The sequence below is a fragment of the Halyomorpha halys genome, unplaced genomic scaffold (genome assembly GCF_000696795.3).
Source record: "Halyomorpha halys isolate HHAL.00 unplaced genomic scaffold, Hhal_1.1 Scaffold1612.1, whole genome shotgun sequence".
NCBI classification, from domain to species: domain Eukaryota; kingdom Metazoa; phylum Arthropoda; class Insecta; order Hemiptera; family Pentatomidae; genus Halyomorpha; species Halyomorpha halys.
Window position 1 is genome coordinate 1 of NW_027114607.1, and position 16,783 is coordinate 16,783.

At 31.8% G+C, this 16,783-nt stretch overlaps 1 long non-coding RNA gene across 1 annotated transcript; it reads right to left on the bottom strand.

Moving 5' to 3' along the window:
- Nucleotides 1-1,657: 1,657 nt before the first annotated feature.
- LOC106690206 (uncharacterized) lies at nucleotides 1,658-4,295 on the bottom strand. Its single transcript, XR_001344554.3, has 3 exons — nucleotides 4,097-4,295; nucleotides 2,777-2,899; nucleotides 1,658-2,500 (listed from the first exon to the last, which is right to left on the bottom strand). It is a non-coding gene; the product is annotated as an uncharacterized lncRNA (long non-coding RNA).
- Nucleotides 4,296-16,783: the final 12,488 nt, after the last annotated feature.

Genomic DNA, 16,783 nt, shown 5'->3' on the forward strand with positions numbered 1-16,783 from the left:
CCATCTCTTGAAAAAAAATCTTACTAAAAATCGGTACATTTAGCCTTAAGAGGATTTGTTTAATGCGGAGATAGTTATTATCATTAAATTGGGAATCAGTGAGAGAAAAACAATGATGAATACGATTTTGGCTGTATTTAGTTTTTGATGGTAAGAATGTTGGGAGTGATAATTTAAAAGTCTTCCTGAGTAAGTAGGTTTTGTGTACCAATCGGTGGATATAGTGTTATTGGTGTTTTTCATGAGGAGGTCAAGAAATGGTAGTGAATTGTTTGTTTATGATTAACTGTAAAACGTAAGCGCGGATGGTAGGAATTGAAAGTAAATAAGATATTGGAGATTTTATTAGGATTCAGTATTAAGAGGAAGTCGTCAACATATTTAAAAATAAAAATGTTGTCATTGGAAAATTGTGGAATAATGGAGTTACTGGAATACTGGAGTATCTTAATAATCGTTAAGTACGATATTGGAAAGATCGGGGGCTGGAGGATTACCTATAGCCAAGCCTGGAATGTGAGGTAGCCGGATTGACAGCAAAGTTGGAGAGACTTGAGGTAAGAAGAAAGGTCTAGGGAAGTATGCGGTTCAATGGTTGACCAGTTGGATTCTATTAAAATTAGGACTTTATCTATGGGGTTATTGGTAAATAAACTTTCAACGTCAAAGGAAGTGAGAATGTTGTGGTCTGGAATGGTGAGGCCTAATAATTGATCGCGGAGGTGAAAGGAGTTGTGAATATCATATGGATTGTCATGACTGAGAGCTTGTAAAGAGGGCAGTAGGTATTTACTAAGATTAACGGCGGGGGAATTAATATTAGAAGTAATCGGACGGAGGGGAGTATTGGGTTTGTGAATTTTGGGAAGGCCATAAAAACGGTAAACTATCTACAACTCATTGTGTATATAAATAGAGGAGATTGTAGTAGTAGTAGCATTTTTTTAAAAATAGGAATGAGGATTTATAACAATAGAAATAAGTCTCTCCTGAGGCACCATTATTCCTTCACATTATATATATACTTATATTTATATTTATGTTTGATCAGTGTTACAATGCCAAATGTTGAATTATTCACGCCATTGTTAACTTAGGACCACTGGAATCATACACCTATAAAATAGATAATGACTTATTTCTACGAAAATTTGGAATGTGTTGTTTCATTGTAAAACGAAATATGTAATTTATATTTGTATACGAAAGTACAAACAAGAACCTGTGATATGAAATTTTAAAATTAGGCCTGTCAATTATATTACAAAAATAGGTTAACTTTAATCAATTAACGTCAAGACTTGAAAATTTTGTAGAAATTTCAATTCATACATCATTCCTACCAAACCCCTTTAACTCTCATGGGCATGGCAATTTTATCACATTATCTTCCACTATTTATTTCCAATTATTTAAAAAAAAAAATAATAGGATATTCAACAAGATATTAATTTGAGATTTTTTTATCAACCCGGTCTACTGATAAAACAAATTTATTAGTCGCATAGACAATACAACTTAATTTTTCATGCTTACTTTTCTTATTTTCAAAACCTCTTTATTTTTTCATGCTTACTAAATTTTTTCTCCGCTATTATAGAACAGTAATGAAGTTTAAGATGGAGGGAGTGAAGAAAATTACAAAGCAATTTATAAGAAAAACTTAATTTTATTGGACTATATGTTCAAATAAAAACTTTTTTTTTTTAATTTTTCATTAACTTTTTCTAATTAACAAACAACTAAAATTCAATAACAATATAAATATTCTTATTTTTTTCTTTTATTTTTTTTAGCCAAAGAGTGGTGAAAATGACTTTTTAGCCTGCGGAGTCCGAAGACCTTCCCTCGGTGAAAACGTTGACCAAGAAGACCAGTGCTTGCCACTCCCAAGATTATGGTGGTAGAGCAATCTCTCTGAAGAATGGGTTAGCTGAAGGCTGAAGACCAGTGATCTCCGGCACAGAGGAGAGCAGGAGCCCTTTGCGGATAGCCGAGAAAGAGGTTTCTAGAAGAATGAAGTTTTTTCAGCGTGGCCTAGAAGAGGTATCCCAGCAGTGGTACACCACAGAGCAGAGTAGGACGTAGAAAGCAGATGATAGAGCCTATAAAACTTCTATCGGGCCAAATTGAGCCTCTCCCTGACGTGACTAGAGAAGGTGAGGTGCCTGTGGAGTGTCAAGGTAGAGGGTTGAGTTGGATGACTTCCTTCCTTCAGCGTCTGCAAAGAACCATTGGGTCAGTCTGCTCTTCTTGCCTTTCTGAAATGTCATGACTATGATGATACCATCGTTCTTCCGTGCTGCTACATTGGTGGTAGATACAGTCTGAGGGAGGGTAAGAGCCCATTGAGCCTTATAAATAAGTATAAAAACTTTGTACTCATTTCTTTGGTTATTAACTTGTTCAATTAAACTTCTTTGATGACAGCCAGGTCAACATCTAACCATTCACAATTCACCAAGCATGCTCCATTCATAATACTGTTTGGTTTTAAAGTCTGAAAAAATGTAACTAAAATTAATAATCTGAAAATTAACATATTAGCTATTAATGAATGTTTTATATATATGCTATAAAACAAAAGAACAAAAGCTACAAAATGGGAGAAGATTAAATAACTACCACTCTATTAATTTACTTTTCATCTTTAAAAAAAAAAAGAAAATTAAATAAGAAAAAACACAAATGAGAACACTATTTTTGTCAATTAAATATTCCTATATTACTACTTTTATAGAAATGTATTCGTTATAATAATATGTGTTGAATTTACCTTTATAAATTAGCCTATTACTAGCAGTCTTCTAATATTTTTTGCAAATTGCAGTACCATTGGTGCACCTGCAAAACATTCTGAGTACTTTGATTTCCCAATAAGGCAATTTGCATGTTGCAGCTGAAAAAAAAATACATTATAATAAAAATCTATGAGAGGATCAATACCATAAATAAAATAGTTATTTTATCAAACAGTTTAGAGCCTTGGAGTTAAAGAAGACTGTATATTTTTAAAAAGTTAGCATTATTAAACATTTTTTGTTTTATCCAAAGCCAAAGTCTCATATACTAATTGTAAGGGAAGTTATAAGCTTTAAAAAAAAAGGAGAAGAATTTAAGCCGAATAATGAAAATGTTAAATAAAAGGTGAATATACTGTCTCGATAATCATTATTTTATAAACACTTTTAGAAATATAAACTATTTAATGTTTTATTATAATATAATTAATAACTACATTCTACAAGGTTAGGGTCTAGGGTTAATTTTTAATTGATTAAGTAAAAAATAATTTTTGGGGTCCGTCAGACTTACCTCACGATTTGTGTCTGTAAACTCCTTTTTAGCAGTTGGTTAAAGGTTTATTTTTAAATTTTATTATTATGAACTTATAAGCTTATAAGTTCAAATTATTTCAAAAGGTATACAATTTTCTCCGAAGATAGATGCTGTCCTAAATTTTTGAATGGTATGTATATGTATGTAATGGTATGAATGTATTCATCGAAATAGAATATAAACCTGATATATCATTAATGTAATTAGATAAAATTCATTGATTATTTTATTTTGTTTTTCATAATGATAATAAGAATAGGATAATTCTTTACCTTAGTTTTGAAATATAAATTATTTTTAATAGAGCATTTAGTTAACTGTAAAAAAAAAATCATAATACTTTTTTAAATGGACTTCAATTAACAAAGTTAATTAGCTAGTTTTAGACAGTTAAAGTCTCATTTAATAAAAAAAAAAATAGTATGTTGCATAGAATAACTGAGGAGTATTTTTACAAAAGTTAACTCAGCCACCTTTCATAAATAAATATCATTATGACAAATCTGAAGTCATAATATAAACATTATTTAGTTAATTTTTAAACATAAATTTTCTCCTGACAAATAAGTTTTGTGTTAGAAATCAACATTTTCTATAAGTCAGACATGAGATATCATAGGTATATTTATTTTTTAATAATTGATATAATTAATTTTGATTTAATGCTCTTCTTTCTCAAAAAGGGTTAAACAAAAAAAAAAAAAAAAAAAAAGAATAAACAAATAAAAATTGTAAATGGTTGTAATCAAATACTGACCTGTCACCTCAGTAAGAATGCTCATTAGAGCAAGTACCGTGATGAATACGAGAAGATACCTCACTAGTGTGCACATCTCGAAATTGTAACTATGAATGACAAACGCGCCGACTGAAGCTTATATATGAGACCTACTAACGTCAGGAATTCCCCAGTCGACGTAATGTCAAAGAATCGTAAAGGAAGACACTCCAGGATTTTGTTATCTCAAAGGATTCGGAAGACATATATATATATACACATACACACTAGCGATAAGCTACGTTTTCTTTTCCGGCTGTTTATTTTGGTCTAAATTTTGATATTTCTTTTGTATTACGCACGTTATACTCCGATCTGTGAATTACTCTATACAGCAAAAATAGTATTTCCGATTCGAAAAAAATAACATAATCAGGTTTAACCTCTTTACTATATTAGTATATAGTATCAACATTTCATCAAAGGTCGTAAAATGTTTTCCTGGAACCTAGGGAAAACGGATTCGATTGTCATATATGGCGGCTCAATTGACGCGTCTGTGAAAAATATAGAATGGGAATTCATCGTATCTTGGTTGAACTGGTCAATGACTATTAAAAAAGGTCAAGGTCGTGCAACCACACACGCGTGCGCTCGAATATATCGCTTTCCTAATTACGATAACGTGCATAAATATATATTTTTATATTTAGTACAGTAAACAAATCCTATAAAATCCATGAAGTTTTATGGACAAAACAAACTTTATTGATTACCACATTTATATGACATAGCTTAACCCTAAAGTAAATTAAACGATATTTGTCAGAACAGAGAGATTTTTCCTCAATCCAATTTCAAAAACCCTTGGATCGATTGTGTCCAATCGAAAAGACGTGATAATAAAGTAGGATTGAATGGATACTTCTTTATCTAAATCTTCTTGTTTTCCCAATTTCCCATCATAGTACAAAACGGAATTTATTCATTCATTGATTATATAAAAGCAGGTTTTTTATTTTTCTAACTCCTATATCCAATCCTTGACACATATCATCTTATTCCTGACCACCAGTTGGGATTTAGAACATCCCATTCAACAGTGTCATCGAGTGGTTGATGTCATACCTTCTACCACAGTGGAGCACGGAATGTACTGCGCGGGAGTCTTTCTCGATGTTTAAGAAGCTTTTGATGGAGTTTGGCATCCAGGTCTGCTCTATAAACTTAGTCAATTCCTCCCCCCTACATACTTCCTTTCAATCCGTTCCTACCTCTCTGATGAAACCTTTAAAGTAAATCATAACCTAGTCTACTCATCTCTATTTTCTCAGTCCGCCGGTCTTCTACAAGGTATCTTAGGTCCCATTCTTTACACAGTATATTCGGCTGACATCCCAACCCACCCTAACACAGTACTAAAAACACTGCAGACACACATAACATCCATTGAAGAATGGTGCCAAAACTGGAGAATCAAAATAAATCCTCAAAATTCACCTTTACTCTCCGTCGTAAACCTCTACCCTCCTGTCCTGCAGTATCCTTTCTAAATACTCCACTGACGCCTGTTGAACAGATTCGACACTTAGGACTCCATTTTGACAAGAGACTTACATGGAATCCACATACAAGACTGAAACGACAAGAAACTGATTGTCGATTTCGATTGATACAATACCTTCTTTACAAACGCTCTAAACTTCCCATACACTACAAAAAATTATTATACACTATGATAATCACACCAATATGGACATATGGAATTGAGCTCTGGGGCTCCACCAAACCATCAAATTCCTCCCGCATCCAAACCTTACAATCCAAAATCCATGATGCTTCTTATTATGTTACAAATAAACTCATCCACAAAGACCTTAATATCCCATTCGTTGCAGATTTGGCCCAAAACAGATATTTGTCTTTTCATTCCAAACTCCTTACCCATTAGTTCTTAATCTCTCATCCTTAATAATCCCTGATAATCCTTCGAGGCATCTGAAAATAAGATGGGCACGGAACCTTCTAATTTAAATTAATGCTTGAAGAACCACCAACGGGTGGTTTCTTCCCAAGATTTTCAAGTTTAAATAAAACATTTCACAGATTTACTTATTGTATTTGTTATTTGTACAGTTGTAAATTACATTAACTAAATAAATAAAGATTTCTAACTTTTCTAAAATCATAAAGTTAGATAATTTAAATAAAGATATTCATAAATTAGTTTATAGTTTTATAAATCTACTTTTTCTTTCAACTGCGTTAAGAATTTTTACATAGAATTTACCTCACCGTTTAAAAAGAACTAAGAAGTTTACAAATTTAAAAAAAAAATATCTAGTTTGCAGTTGACAATGTAATTTCTAGATTACTTTATGCAGATGACGTATATTTCAAAAATGAAATTATACAAATAACAAAGAAAATAAAAAAAGTCCGATTTCACAATCCTTAATAATTCCTACTATTGGATAAAATTAATTATATCGATTAGCATAAAATACTGTAATTTAAAAATATTAAATCTATACGTCAGATTTTTTAGAGTATCCCAGACAAAAGTTGTCTATTAATATTATTGAATGGCCACCAATTAAAATCATTATGAAGTCACTAATTTTTATAAGAAAATAGTTTTTCAGGATGTTTAATTAATTTACATTCATGTTGTAATTACTCAAAGCTTAAATTGAAAATTTGCATTTATGAACCATCATCAAAATGAAAATTAATTATGAATTTTAAACAATTTTTTTTGAAAAATATTATAAAACAATCTATAATCAAAATCATTGACATACACCGCTTTCGGTACTAATTCACACTCATTGACGTATTAAAAATATTCAGACGAAAAAAAAACAAAGAAAAAATTAATAAACGGAAGGATAAATCTTTCTTTATAATATTTTTGCGTACATTATTCGATAAATTCAGTGTACGTTTTATTGGGGTACGATTGAGAGCTTAATTTATATAATTTGCTTAGTATGCTTGATTATGAAAGAACGTATTACCATATTGATGCTGTTTTTATTTTTCAGACTAATATGACATAATAGTTTCCTAAAATATCTTGTTTCTTCCCTAAAACAATCTGAGGTGAAGGCTTAACGATAAGACCGTTGGAACTGTCCGATTCGGATTGAGGAAGAAACTCAATTAAAAGTATCGTGGGAGAGTTATCTCAAGTTTGATTATGCTATTAACATACAAATACCTTTCTCTGATGAGAGTTACAGTCCACCCTCACTGTTAAGGTATATTCTATCCTCGTAGCAGTGTCTTCACCTCTCCGAAGGTTAGTAGTACTCTTTGAAATCGAGTATAGCAAGGGACAACAAATAGTTCAACCAAGTTCCCATTTTTTTTCTATGTTGTATGTCTTTTCAAGTAATCGTTTTCAAAAAAACTATTTAGTAATTTAAAAGTGATAAAAAATTGAGTACAACGTTTTATATACGGTTAAAAGCATGCCTTTTAAGGGATTCCTTTTTAAAGAAATTTAAAAAGATTGAATACCTGCACAAGATTTGTAAATTCTGGTCTAGTAAATGTTTATATATATTGACTTTTTCCTTGGCTGCTAATAATGTGTATTTTTGTGGATATTGTGGATCAGTCAATAAGGCAACTAACTATATTTAGGCGACATTTAGTTATTTTATTGTTTGCATTATCACGCCCTAAATGAAAAAAAAAATGTGTTTTTTTTGGACAAAAAATTTCTTCAACTAATTATTTAAAAACTTCAAAGTACTGATTATAATTTAAGATTATTAACTACAAACATTACTTATAATTGTCTATTACAGTATGTTCTACTTTATGATACAACTAACTCTTGGTTGGGACCAGAACTCAATATGGGTGAAATGGAGAAATAGTAACTATGAGTTTGCTTTGTTTTTTTTCCAACACCTAACCGTTATTTGTAGTATCTAGTAGTCTGTTATGTACTTCGTCTATTTATATTTAATGTTGTAAATTATGTCTTATTTGTTTCTGAGGTTGGAATAACATGAATTTAAATTTTATATATCTGACTTTGTGTTGACTAACTGATTCTTATATTTTTCTATTGTGATCATTTCTTTTAGAAATTCACTTCAAGTTTTTTTTTTTTTTTTTCTAATGTATGATTTTTGGGTTTTTTCATTTGTTAGGATGTTTTGCAATTGGTGTAAAACTATATTAGTGTCGATAAACCCTTCTTTTGAGATAGTTTCAAAATTAAAATTTCCCAGTTCTCTTCAGAGGGATTTTTATAGATTTTATATGAAGGCAAAGAGGTTAAGATGAGCGGTCATATGTGGCTCAAAGCAATCCATCAAGGCGCCTCTACACAACAATGAATGCCAGTATAACCAATTATACTTTGCCAACAAAAGACCACGTGGGAGGCCAAAAACCAGATGCATACACGGAATCAACAAAGATGCGAATAAGCTCATGCGTTAACTGGAAATAAGTAGTCCAAGATCTGTAGAGCCAACAGTTTCCTAAAGTTCTAAGCAGCTTCCTGTGCAGAACAGAATCTAGTTGAGGTGTAAGGAATATAAAACAAAAAAAAAATATGTATACCAAGTTACATCAAAATCGGCCGAGAACCTTAAAATGTTTCAAGAATGTTAATCTTAATTTTCGTTACAGAGGCAGTGTCAAAGTGACAGAGTTTTTAATAGGGGCATCAATGCTAATTTTCATCTAGCACGAGAGCTCACCTTGCATTTAAATTAAAGTATTACTCAATGTGAAGAAAGCTTTCTTACATGAATCATACTGTTTGAATAAAGGTAAGATGTTATAAAAAAGGAAATACCGGAGCTATTAAAAAAAAAAAAAAATGGAAATTAATGTTACTCATCGGTTTTCACTAATGTACCTTTTTGAATGGAATATTATACCGAATGACCTCACTTAAAGGTTTGAATTTTTTTTTCATTGTGTGCTAATTTCTATCGTCCTTATTACTACCGATTATTACTCTTATTCCTAGTCCAATGCTCTTGTTTTTCTACATTCTTATTCTAAGCCTGTAATTTTAAAAACTTCAAGTTTTATATTTCTTCACTATTTGGGAATCCTTGTTTGTTACATCTATATACAAGTTGACAACATTCATTTCATATCATTAACAGAGGGAATGAATCTTGTTTTGTTCGTTTAGATGAAATTCTAGGCATAGGGAGTTATTGATTGACGAATGATCTTCTTTTGACTATCTCAGGTTTCAAAGATACGGATTTTAGATTCCTAAGCTTGATTTGGGTGTTCAAATCATTGCTATATGTAGAAAACGAAAATACTTCACCATCAGAGGGAACGCTCCTACAACATAGATCGAAAACTTTTTCAATCGTACTGAAGGCGTAAATAATAAAAAAATAAGCCTTTAACGCTAAAATCTAAGAAGGGTCTTTGATTGAATAGCATTAGTAAGAACATACCATTTCTATTGCTATTAAATACAATTATTATGTAAGAGTATGCCATCTTCACCCCCTTCCTGACCATTTCAGACATACGGGGAGGAGTGGAGGTTATCTACAGGTAACCAACCAGTGGGGGGAGGGTAGGGTGATCAAGTTTTCATTTCATGGGGCCCCCACGAAATAAGTCTAAGCTCCAGGCCGGGTTTGAACTGGTGCCGCTGCACTCTGAAGTTTTTAAGCTGATATCTCAACTCTTTCGGCCACAAGCTGTCTTACGCTCAACGTTTGGCCTATTTCCCAAACAAGGACATAACATCCACTTTCTAGACTTTGGGTTTACCCACGAATAATGTTCCACACACTGACTCTCACAGAGTCGGTTAAAAGCTGATTTAATAGAATGAAAAGATTATCAGTACCAGCCGGACTCCGTACTGCGTCATATTTCGTCATAAGGATGACGGAATTTCTTGGACTGTATAGAGTAGTAATCATATCATGAAGCGATTACAGTAATTTTTACTTACGGAGTGATCAAGGATACAGGAAAAAACAGAAATAGCTCAGTCATAAAAATAACTTAAACTGTGTTATTTCCATTGATCTTTTATCTTAGTATTTAACTTCGGGATATAAAGGTAGCATTTTTAATTTTCTTTCTCACTTTGAGAATGATCTAATACCTCTGAAGAAAATATTAAGCAGATACTGATTTAAAATACTATTTTTTATTTTTTAATACTATTTCACTTTGATTTATCCTTAATATTAGAGGTTTATCTAATTTGTTTTCTTCTAGTGCGAATTCGGGTCAACCATGTAGATTGTATTCTAATGTTCTTTGAATATTAAACTTTTTGTTAAGTCGTAGATTCAAATCCTCGTAATTGGTATAGATGTGAACATCTATAATTAACAAAAAATAATATGTTCTATAACTCGATGTTTTGTTTTTTTACCCTCTTCATAGCCTTTTCTGGCATGTGGCGTGCGACAGCATTAGAATAGTGCTATTGGATTGCGCATGATACTACTGCCAAAAATAAACGATTAAAAATATGACCAGAGCAAGATATCAATCCATCTAAATTCACTTTCTCTTTAGTCTTACTTTCCTATAATTTCTGATAATCCTTAATGATATCTGAAAAGAAGATGTCAGTAAAGCCATCATTATAAAATGGTGAATTGATTTCTATTTGTTCTGCTGTATTTAGTTTACCTGTTTATGTAACTATTTTATTTTTCTTTGTTTTTTAACAATCACTCAGATTAGGTTTGATTCATTCAGTTAATTTCATATACTTTTAAAAAATTGTACTGTGATGCAATGGCTTAGAAACGAGCTATACTAAGGCTATTCATAATGTGTTAAATGTAAAAAGTTTCAACATGCTAAATGTTATAACTATAAGAACTGCTAAATGTTATAACTATAAGATTTTGAGCAGCCTAATTTAAAATCCGAGTGGTATGGTAAATGTAGAGGAAATCCTAGTTGATTTTCTAGATAACTTTGTAACCTTTCCTTCCAAAATCTTTTCGAATTTTATTATTTTTATCTATTAATTAATTACAGTTTTAAAAACGTCCAAAACCAAAACAACACGAAATATAAGCAACTAACCTATCAAAAAGACAGATAAACTTGTGTGAAGCTCAGATAGTCTGTTGTATGAGGTCATTGTCTATTTAGCAGGCCTATTAACAGACTCTCGACCATGTTAAATGTAATATCGTTTTAACATACTTAAAGAAGTAAACAATTTTCCATTTAACATGTTAAACTAAATATCATGAATATTCCTAGTATATCCTCGCTAAAATCGAGATATGTTACTACCCTTTTTTACATACCCAAAGGGTTCAGGAATATCGCTCTGGATTTCTTAAAATAATTTTTAAAAAATGAGGAAAAGAAATTTACAGGAAAATTCATGGTTTCTATCATTCACTGATCATTTATCCATAGTGAGATAATTTTTTTTTAGAGAGAGAAAGAAATACTTTATTCATGCTGCCCAAATATATCGGGTTGCTACATTACACAGCATACTGATCAATCCGTGACTGGACAAATATAAGTTACATATTTTAACATGATATAATATAATACATAGATAACATTTTTTTTTTCTTCCACAGTTTTCTTTTACTTTTCTTTTACAATTAATACCAGTCAACAAACTAACAACAAGGCCACAGCTAGATATGTAACGGAGGGATTGATTTATTGACCCAGACTGTTGTTTGAAACTCTAAACAAGCAATGAATCATTTTTAAACCACTCATTCTCATCATTGTGGGACATAACAGAGCTTTAATCTGACTATGGAGTTTCTTAAGATGCGGCCACAGCTTTGATATTTTTTCCTCTATAATATGGGATTTCGCTGATGGAGAATTGGATTCTATATTCCCTTTTAGTTATATTTTTGATCGTCTTGTTTTTTTTGCAAACGATTTATATCACGTACTATGATAGCGTTTACCCTTGAAATAAATGCATTTATTTATCGCTCTCCTAGGAGTTTCTTATATAATTAAAACACCAACGTTTAGGAGACTTGAATAGGAAATTTAATGATATAAGGATCCATTAAGCGAGATAACTGAATAACCTCAGAAAAGTATTCCCTAAAACATTGTGAACACTGTATACAGTCTTCATCCTATATCTGAAATAAACACTGCATATAGGTACCTTAATTTAAGTCAAAACGGTTCTGTTGCTATGTTAATTGAAATAGGGAGGATAAAATAAAAAATAATACTTTTATACTTGAACATTGGGGTACGTTTAAACTTAATACTTTAGAGCTTGTAAAATGAGTTGGGTAGCTCAGGGGGTATGTCATTTGGGCTTACAAACTCGAAATATTGGTTGCAGAAAAGGGTTAATGAAAATTGTTGCCTTGGGTTTAGAAGGACCTTCCGGGAAACGCCTAGCCTCAGGTAAAGCACCATCTGTGTTCTTTAATGGGTAGACTTAGAAATCTGGACCTAGAGAATGATCCAGGGCATCACCACCTTGTATGTCCGTAGTAATCAGGAATTATTCAGTACGTCATAATCAAATACTAAATATTCTATTTTTGATCAACTATTACTTATATTTACTGTGGTTCTCTTTCTCTCTGGATCTCTACCCTGTGGCTATCTCTCGCTGGGACCTCGACGGTTCTACTTGCCTGTTATCCTGTGAATCCTCTTCTAGATCTCACGCTCTGGAATTATTCGCTCTCAAACGGTCTTACCAAAATAATTCAATTTCGTCTTTCCATTTCTAGATCCCTTCCATCTACTTTTTTTCTGGCCGTTTCATTAGCTTATCAAATTTCAAGGAGGAGATACATCCTTAAAGGTGGTTACTTTCTTGAAACCATATTGTACAAAAGCCAGGAAGAAAAAAAAGGCAGTTATTTCACCCAAATTTTTGATTACTTTAATGAAAATTATGTATAATTACTATTCAAAACTGACGAGTCTGCCAAGTAGTAGGGGGAATAAAAAATGGCAGCTATTTCAAAATCTTAAAAAACATTAATTTTTCATTCGGAACTCTATATCTTAAAAACTACTCAACAAAATCTAAGAGAACATTATTTAAAGAAGAGTAAATTTGCTAAAATATTAGCCCTGATAGAGCTGTTATCACCCAATAGTTCTCGAGATATAGCTTTTTAAAAAGCTACATTTCTTAAAAATGTACTGAAAGATTAGTAGTTAGTTAATTTATTTTCAGAAATCTATATCATAGGAACTGTGTGACGTATGTGTGTATGAGCACTAAAAATAAAGCTAGTTTAATTGGTTAAAAAGTAGTTTATGTTCTTTATCTTCGTAGGAGTAGTAGTTTGATGATATTTGCTAAAATAAATTGATTTATAGTTCTTCGGACAATAAGTTTGATTTAAGAAAAACTTTATTTTAGAAACCAAAGGACATACAGATGTCTGTCAGCACTCAAATTAAAGCTAGTTAAATTTACTATAAAATAGTATATAACGTTCATCTTTGTAAGAGCAGTAGTTTTTATGATATTTGACAAAATATATTCACAAAATGTCAATATCTAATTGTTCGTATAAAATGTTTGATTTTTGAAAAAATATATCTCTAGACCCATAAGAAGCACATATGTCTGCCAGCACTCAAAATAAAAAATATTTAACTTACTATAAAGTAGTTAATGACACTTATCTTCGTAGGGATTGTAATTTTTATGATATTTTCTTACGAATATAAATTTGGCAAATGAAATTTTGTCTGAACAACAGTAAACCAATTTATTTTATCAAATATCATAAAAACTACTACTCCTACGAAGATAAATGTCATAAACTACTGTATAGCCCATTAAGCTTTAATTTGAGTGCTAATAGACATCTGTGAGTCAAATGATTTTTGAGATATAGATTTTTCAACATAATTTCACTAACTACTATTGTTAAATAAACAAAATTAATGGTACTTTAGAAGAAGATTTTTTTTAATGTTCATTTAAGCCATGCTAGACTATTTCAATGAGGATAAGACCTAGCTGAAATCAAAGAGCAATTATTTGTACACTGACACAAAAAATTTAATCTAAATCATTTGAGCTGTTCTGGAGAGAATAGAAAAAAAGTATAACTTCCAGTCGGTCAATTTTACTGAAAATTGCTGTCATATTTCAAGCATATACGTCCTCAAATAAGTCATTTCAATCTTGTCCGACTTTTCGTTTTTGAGCTGGTCTGTTCACAAACAGAAACTTTTGTGATACTTGGTTATTTCGATCAGAAGACCTCATTTTCGTCGAAAACTCGAATTCGAAATTTTTCACACTTTTAATGCTTTTTCGTACTGTATATTCCGTATATAGGTAAGTGAAAGTACAATAACAGAGTAGCAAGGAAGTTAAAATATATCTTTTTAGTATTCATCTCTACCATCATTGAACCATCTCCTTTGTCGGGGTTGTCTGGTCTTAGGCGATTTCTCCAGCCTGATATACTCTTTACAGAAGGCCCACGACAAGGCGTATTCATTAGTAGGTAAGAAAGGAGGGCCGTTCCAGGGGATGAGCCCTGGACACTGACTAGGTAGAGGAGTTCTAGGTGAGAGAGTCTGAGGCAGAGTAACAGTCCTAGTTGCCGAGATAAAGCGGACGGACTAGAACTGTCATGATAGGAGCCAGGTTACTAGTTGCCGAGATGAAGCGGACGGACTAGAACTGTCATGATTGGAGCCAGGTTACTAGATGCCGAGATGAACCGGACGGATCAGTAAGCTGATAAGGCTAGGTGCAGCTCTAGTTGCCGAGATGAAGCTGACGGACTAGTAAGCTGATAAGGCTAGGTGCAGCTCTAGTTGCCGAGATGAAGCGGACGGACTAGAACTGTCATGATAGGAGCTAGGTTACTAGTTGCCGAGATGAAGCGGACGGATCAGTAAGCTGATAAGGCTAGGTGCAGTTCTAGTTGCCGGATGAAGCGGACGGACTAGAGCCGGGGAGAGACGGGAAATTACTCTTAATTAATGAATTAATTAATGAAGCGGACGAACCAGTGTAACCGTTAGAAATTAGATTAAAATCTTAGTTGCCGAGATGAAGCGGGACGGACTAAGATTGCTGGAGAGAAGGAGGGGAGATAAGCCTTCGTCTAAGGTGAGCATAATAAATAACCAACTTTTGAGAAGTTGCTAATTGAGATTAGCAATGAACTTCTCTATCTCAAGTAGAATGTAAGCCACCAGTGTTTTGATTAGACGCGGGAAAAGGCTTTATTTCCGGATCAATCCCGGTGGCAATTGAAGGGCTCATGTGATCGGTTATTACAGAGGATTCACTCTTTTAACTCTACTTGAGATAGTTCCGTAGAATCTTTTTGCTCAATCTCTTTTTATTTTATAATTAAAATTCTTACATATTACATATTAACATATATACATTTTGAACAAGTTATCGTATTTTTATAATAATAAACTTATATACAATTATACAGCTTCTTAGACGCTTGTAGTGCTGGCCCCTGGCGGGTTACAGCGGCACTTCGTGCTCGTACCTTCTAAACCGTATAGGCCCAATTATATACATAATCCGTATTATCACATTAGACTTATTCTTACCTAATCTATATAATTTTACATTATTACATCTATTATAAAGCTCGAGAAGTTAAGATTCAACTGTAAAAGTTAACTTACCTATTTATGACTTCGATAGTTAGTTATGTTTTCTAAACGTTTGGAACTGTTGATAGGTTATTATTCTTGTACCAGCTTGCCGCATGCTTATTCACATGTGTGACCATTTCGGCTTCATCAGGTGATACTATGGTTCGTGCGGTTATCCAATATGGAGGAAATAACGATTTACTCTTTTACACGCTATGTGCGGGCATCATTATTCCTTTTATATCCAATCCTCATTGATACTGACGTAGGTTTTACATTAACAATTAAATATATCATAAATTAACCTTCTGGAGTTTCCATTCATTAAATAAAATAGAATTTCATATTATTTAATTGCTTGAAATTATTCTTTGTAGAAATGTTATTCAATATTGATCCCTTATAGTTTTATATTATTTGGAAAATTAAAAATTTGTACCATTATAATCCATGAAGGGTCAGCAGTTTATTTGTTTAAGTCAGTTTCTTACCTAATCAGATAAAATAAAAAAGCATATCATATGGATGGAAGAACGTATATATGAATATAAAATTAGAATTGTGTATACATTTTCATATTTTATCTCGTGATTATAAGTATTTCATGCACAACATTTCCTTTTTCACACACATTTGTTTGAAAACAAAAATTAATAATTACTAGTTATCAGAGTTATTTTGTAACGTATCCACTTTAAATGTTTTCCGAAGTAGGTTTAAAATAGTAAGAAAAATATATTTTCCTTGATTTTTAAACTTATTCGAAAATCATCTGTTATCGGGATGATAATAATTTATTTGAATAATAAATGGTTTTAAGGTTATGAGTAAAAAAGAGAAAATTAATTTATTTTTATTTTACTAAAACTGAGGTGACTGCTGTAAATACGTAATTAGTTTAAAACATATATGGTCAAATTTTCGGATCTATTACAAACACTTAATTCGGGTCTTCAATTAGATTGGGCTAAATTCTTGGAAATTATTCTTGTTTTATTTAGTATAGATTGTTGGTAAACAAATTTGTGACTTTCGCGCTATCTACTAGATATATCGACTATTCGCGTAAAACAAAAATTAAATTGTTTGTTTTTTTCTCTGCAAAGAATAACAGGTTAAAATTAA